Source organism: Salmo trutta, chromosome 18 (assembly GCF_901001165.1).
Source record: "Salmo trutta chromosome 18, fSalTru1.1, whole genome shotgun sequence".
Lineage (NCBI taxonomy): Eukaryota > Metazoa > Chordata > Actinopteri > Salmoniformes > Salmonidae > Salmo > Salmo trutta.
The window spans coordinates 25482276-25488905 of NC_042974.1; positions in this window are offsets into that span (position 1 = coordinate 25482276).

Genomic DNA, 6630 nt, shown 5'->3' on the forward strand with positions numbered 1-6630 from the left:
TCTCAGAAATGTTTCATACCTACAAAAAGCGTATTTCTCTCTAATTTTGTGCACACATGTTTTTACATCCCTGTTAGTGGGCATTTCTCCTTTGCCAAGATGATCCATCCACCTGACAGGTGTGGAATGTCAAGAAGTTGATTAAACAGCATGATCATTACACAGGTGCATCTTGTGCTGGGGACAATAAAAGGCCAGTCTAAAATGTGCAGTTTTGTCACAGAAGACAAAACCACAGATGTCTCAAGTTTTGAGGGAGCCTGCAATTGGCAATGTCCACCAGAGCTGTTGCCAGAGAATTTAATGTTAATTTCTCTACCATAAGTCGCCTCCAACGTCGTTTTAGAGAATTTGGCAGTATGTCCAACCGGCCTCACGACCACAGTCCTCATGTAGGGCGTTGTGTGGGCGAGCGGTTTGCTGATGTCAACATTGTGAGCAGAGTGCCGCATGGTGGTGGTGGGGTTATAGTATGGGCAGACATAAGCTATGGACAGCGAACATAATTATATTTTATCGATGGCAATTTGAATGCACAGAGATAAAGTGACGAGATCCTGAGGCCCATTGTTGTGCCATTCATCTGCTGCCAGCACCTCATGTTTCAGCATGATCTCAACAATTCTTGGAAGCTGAAAATGTCCCAGTTCTATGGCCTGCATACTTACCAGACATGTCATCCATTGAGCATGTTTGGGATATTCTGGATCGACGTGTACGACAGCATGTTTCAATATCCAGCAACTTCGCACAGCCATTGAAGAGGAGTGGGACAACATTCCACAGGCCACAATCAACAGCCTGATTAACTCTATGTGAAGGAGATGTGTCATGCATCATGAGGCAAATTGTGGTCACACCAGATACTGACTGGTTTTCTGATCCACCTCCCTACCTTTTTTTTAAGGTATCTGTGACCAACGGATGCGTATCTATATTTCCAGTCATGTGAAATCAATAGATTAAGGCTTAATTAATTAATTAAAATTGACTGATTTCCTTATGAACTGTAACTCAGTAAAGTCTTTGAAATTGTTGCATTTTTATATTTTTGTTCAGTATACATGGCACCTTTTTTTTGTAAGAGTGTAAGTATAACCATATAGGTTTCTTCAGTTTGTCCCCATAGGGGAAAGGCATCCTGATCTCCTTATGGTATTGGTGTTGCCAGTCACCCGCCTCATTTTCCGATCACCTGGCGCATCTGCCACTCACCTGCCGGTCACCAACAAGAGACTATCTATCTATCCATCTATCCCTTTCATCTTTTATTGTCTTTTCTCGCTTAATTTAATTTAATATTTTATTTTCCTATCCAACTTCCTTTTTCTTATTTCCTAACCTAAATCTGTTTTCTCACTTACTTTTCTCCCTTCATTTCCTCACTTCTATTTAAAACAATATCATTGCCATCTACTCTGTATTTTGAATTCCTACATGTGAAGTGTCTCTTTCCTTGGTACCTTCAGTCCATTTCTTTCACGACTGTGCAGTTAATAAGGTGGCACAACTTTTGTCAGATACAGTGTAACTTCTGCAATGTAGGACTTTGTAGTTCAGGTAGGATTTTTTTGAAGTGTTTATTTCTATGAATTCACTGCTGGTGACTTACCATCTCACATGCGTTTCTTGCCCCGTTTATACTTAGTTGTGTTCTTGTCCACATTCAGATTGTGCCCACATGTGTAGACAATCAAAATACTAATTGTGATCTGATTGTGATTAGAGCTTCCTGACCACCTCTGGAGGTAGTCAAAGGTGCATCTCGTAAGGATACTGACAACGAAAGCATATACATTTGGCCGACATTATGCTTGTCCTGGACTCTCAAAAAAGAAATCGCACTGGCCAGTTGAGGTAGTAAGTAATTATAGACAACAATACTTCTACAATTCCTCTAGAATTAAGATCACGGTCTTCATTAGAAACCAAGTGCCTATTGGCACTGTGGTCGGATGCCACAGTCCAATACCGCGTCCAGCTCTGAATAAAATGGGAATATAGAAATAAAGATATTTATAAAGAGATATCGTCCAGAATGAGGAAAAAGGGTTCTCCTGTCAAATGCCAGCGCAAAATCAAATATTCGAAAACATTGTAGGCTACAGAAAGGCCACGGACTGTAATAGCAGAATTTTAACTGAACTACAAATGTATTGGGGATACATGGGACAGACGATGATTGAGTCGCAGTAGAAGGCTGCGGTGCATGACAAGTGTATGGCAAGGTATAATGTGTAGGCCTAATGTTCCCCCTGTACCTTTTTAAATCTAGCCAGAATGAACGGTGGGCAGTGGGTGAATTGTCGATTTCAGTTGCTGTATCAGATATAAAAAAAGAATACAGTGGTATTATAATGCAGTCTTTTTAAATTGTATTATGTTCTGTTAATCTTCAAGCATTTTCCATTCATCAAAGTGCAGAAGATGTCCAAACTGATGCATAAAGGCACATAGCTTCTGTAAGCATGAGCAAGGCCACTGTCCAATATAATGTAGGCTACAATACGAAGGACTCTTTAGGCTACTTTTAGATTGACACTTTATTCCTTTATAAAGCCATAGTATTTGCTTAACATGTGTGATCCTTTGCACTTTTTTATCGGTTGCCGCTTTTATACACTTTCATAATTTGCCCACACGTCTTGCTATAGGTTATCATGTTAAAGGTTCCGTTAGTGAATTATTACTGATCAATAATTTGGAGGACGCTAAACCATGGTCGTTCTCCCAGCATGCCACTTTTTCCCCCCTTTGGTACTGTTTAGGTCTATACTAAAGGTTATTTACTATACGATATTGCAAAAATATAAAGATCAACCCTGTCCAGACCTGTTTGGATAATAAGTGATTAGAAAAGATCTGATGTGATTGGACAAAAGACCCAATTAGTGGAGAAAAAAAATCTGAATTGGGCTGCCTGTGTAAACACAGCCTTTTACTTAACCGGGACAGTAGCCAGTCTTAAATCGTTGGCTAATAAAAGTTGGCCCCATGGCTTAAAAAAAAAGTGGTAACCAATGCCTCTGTATTCCACCCTCTCTAGGCAGCGAGGGTGCGGAACTCTATGGCGAAGTCAACCACTGGTCTGGCCCATTTGCGGAGGTTGAACCGTTGGCTGGCCGCTTCTCATCCGCCGACTGGGTGGTCGAAGACTCGTCGCAGCTTGGCAGTGAAGGCTACTATGGATCTGCAAGATGGTGGCTGCTGTTCCCACATCGCCGTTGCCCACGCCAGGGCCTTGCCCGAGAGTAGAGAGGGATGTAGGCGATCATGGCCCGATCGGTGTGAAACGAGGAGGACTGTACCTCGAACACCAGAGAACTCTGGGGAACCCCTTGCATCCTCCCAGGTGGCTGTCATAGTGCTCAGGGCTGGGATCTTGGGTTCCCGGTGCAGGTTCCCTGGAGGAACCACAACGACGTCTGTAGCACTGGGCGATAAGACCTGGGCATTGGCTCCTCTTGGTTTGGGGGTGTGCTGTGGTTGGAGGGACTCTGCAAGTGACCGAAGGGTCCCAGAGATTTGGGAGAGCTGTTCTTGCTGACGTCCTAACAGTGATCCTTGGTGGGCTATCACATTCCGGATCTGGGGGATCTCTGTTGGGTCCATGTTGTGGCAGAAGCTTGCTGTGACGTGGTAAGGTTGGACCCAGGTGCAGAGAAGAGACCAGACGAGGAATCAGTGGTTAAGGATAAACATAATACTTTACTGATACGGTAGCTGCAGGATCACAGTACACATGAAAAAATAACAAACACTAAGTCTCAAACTCACTCAGGAAACGAACGCACACGGTGAACAATTCAAGCTTCTACAAAGGACCACAGAAAACACACTTCTTTTAACAGGGACACAATAATGAAATAATAAGACACACCTGAGTCCAATAAAAGTCTCTAGGGTGGTCTCTGGTGCCAGGAAGAGCCATGACAGTACCCCCCCGGACCTGGGAATCTGGAGACGATAAGTTGATGCGACTCAGGATCTTGAATGGTCCTTTGTTGCGAGGAGTGAGCTTCCGTGAGTCCACCTTTTAAGGGAAGATCACGGGTGGACAGCCACACCCGTTGACCCAATCGGAGGAGCCAAAGAGGTCTTCGTGTCGGTTTGCCTGATGTTGGTGTGGGGCAGAGGAGCAAGGAGGATCACGCTCTGATCCAGGTGCGGCGACATCGTCGAATGAACGCCTCGGCTGATGGCACCCTCGCTTCGGCCTCTTGTTCAGGAAATGGGGGGCGCACCCGAACTGACACTCAAACAGCGACTGTCCAGTAGACGAGTTTGGCAGTGTGTTATGAGCATTACTCCACCCAGACGAGGAACTTGCTCCAGTTACTGGCCTGAGCGGAGACGAAGCAACGGAGGAACTTCTCCAGCTCCTGGTTGGCCCACTCAGTTTGCCCATTCGACTGAGGGTGGAACCCTGAGGAGAGACTCACCGATGCCCACAACAGGGAACAGAAGGCCTTCCAAAACCGTGCTACGAACTGGGGCCCACGATCTGAGACAATGTCGTGGGGAAGTCCGTGTAGTCAAAAGACATGGATAATCATGAGATCAGCAGCAGTGAGGAATTGGAGAAGGTCAAATAACTTCTTAAAATTAAGCACATTAATCTGCTTTACAACGGGTGTAGAGCCTAACTGGCATACATACGCAGCGTGTGAGTTTAAAGTTTTGTGGAGATCATTTTCACCATAAAAATGCACCTTTTATAATAAAAGCATTACATGCATAATCACATTTGCAGTCACTTTTGAGAACAGTGTTTTCCTGCTAATGAAACATTCACGCTGCCTTGTGCGCATTTCTGCGCTTATAATGTGACGATATAGACATAGTTTATCAACGTTCTGATCTGTTACGTCAGCCTCATTGCTTAAAGTTTTTTTTCTCCTTTGTTTTCTGCCTTGTTCAGGGGCAGAATGACAGATTTTTACCTTGTCGGCTCTGGGATTCGATCTTGCAATCTCTCGGTTAGTATTCCAAAACTCTAACCACTAGGCTACCTGCTGGTTGTACTAACTTGGGATCTATCAACCGTCTCTGACTATGTTTGGAATATTTATTTCTCGCACAGAATAGAATAGGTCAACTTTTGTACTATGGGGATAATAGATTAACATAGGCTAGTGCTTATGCTGTTCGTTAGGTCTACTCATCTTATTGGCTGCCGAAAATTAAATGTGGACAGATTTTCCAATATCTTCCGCATTTGTGTCCCCGATGTGTCTGCACTTGTAGCCTGTGAGAAAGACCCAATCTTGTGATGTAGAGCCATGTGAGTGAGAGGCACTTAGGAGCACAGAGAAGGGAATTATAATTATTATATTTAGCCCAAGGTCACAACAGCCACTGGCTGCAAAAGGCATGGATAATTTTTAGGGGACATTACGGCCACACAAAGGGGATGCCACTGGAAAATTTGAGGCATTACCAAGTGCTTGTCAACCTGTGAATGAGAGACGGATGAAGTGTGTACAGCCTGCGCAAAAAACAAAGCAGAGCTCATGCCTTTTATGCAACTTTTTTCTAATCATCATTAGAGTCGCATCATGCAGCCTTATAATGTATTAAAAATCAAAACACATAGCCCAATGTTTGTAGAACAACCAAAGTTACAGTAATAACTCTAAATTAATCATATAGGAGTACCTATTTGTTTGTTAGCCACTCAACACACTTTTATTCAGCTATGCTCAAGTGTGTTCTTCATGTTATAAAATGATATAAAATAATGCCCTGGAATTCTAAGCAAATCTTGTTTGCTAAATGAACTAGAGTAGCCCACAGCCATATGGCATAGTCAGATCAGGGCCTAACATAAGGACAACTCAGAGTATGCTATTCTGTTCTTCTGAAATATTTATTCAACTTTTAAAAATGTAGATGTTCCAAAGGTCTGCATCAGTGGCTTGTAGGCTATGCGTGGATGCCAGGAGATGCTAAATGTGCTTATGTTTATTAACAGTCAATTACTGGGAGATCAGCAGTTATAAATTGGACAGTCACTGGCTGACAAAATGTCATGACCACCACAACTCTAGACGCATCCAAAGCAAAAAAAACTGACATCTCTAGCTTAAACTGACAGATTTTTATGGCGATGTTTGTATTATGCTCATTTGATTTCCGCGTGGGGTGTAGACATCGACCTTAGGGGGTTACCAACCATTCCTGGACCTGACTCCAAAAGAGCGAGCCACTCAAGTACCAAAAGAGATGATTTGTTGATACTGTTTCCTAGTGACAGAATCTGCACAGGGCTGACTGTTCAATGTCCCATATATCGAGCATTCATTTTGTGGCTAGAATTTTATATAATAGTTTAAATTGAAAAGAACAGATTGATGCCTCAATTGTTGTTTTGTGTATCGGTTCATAAACCTGATGCCATGGTCAAATCTGTTCCCAACTATCTTGAATTTTATAGTTGTCAACCCTTTCAACTTTAAGTGAAAGTGATATCTTATACTATTTTTTACTAGTCATCTTATTAAGGCATGCATGGTTTTTCATTGGTGCACATATAAATGTGCATTTAATGAATATGAACACACTCCGCACAAATTCAGCTTATAGAATCCGGGAAATATCTTAATTACAAAACCAAGAAAGCAACTTTAA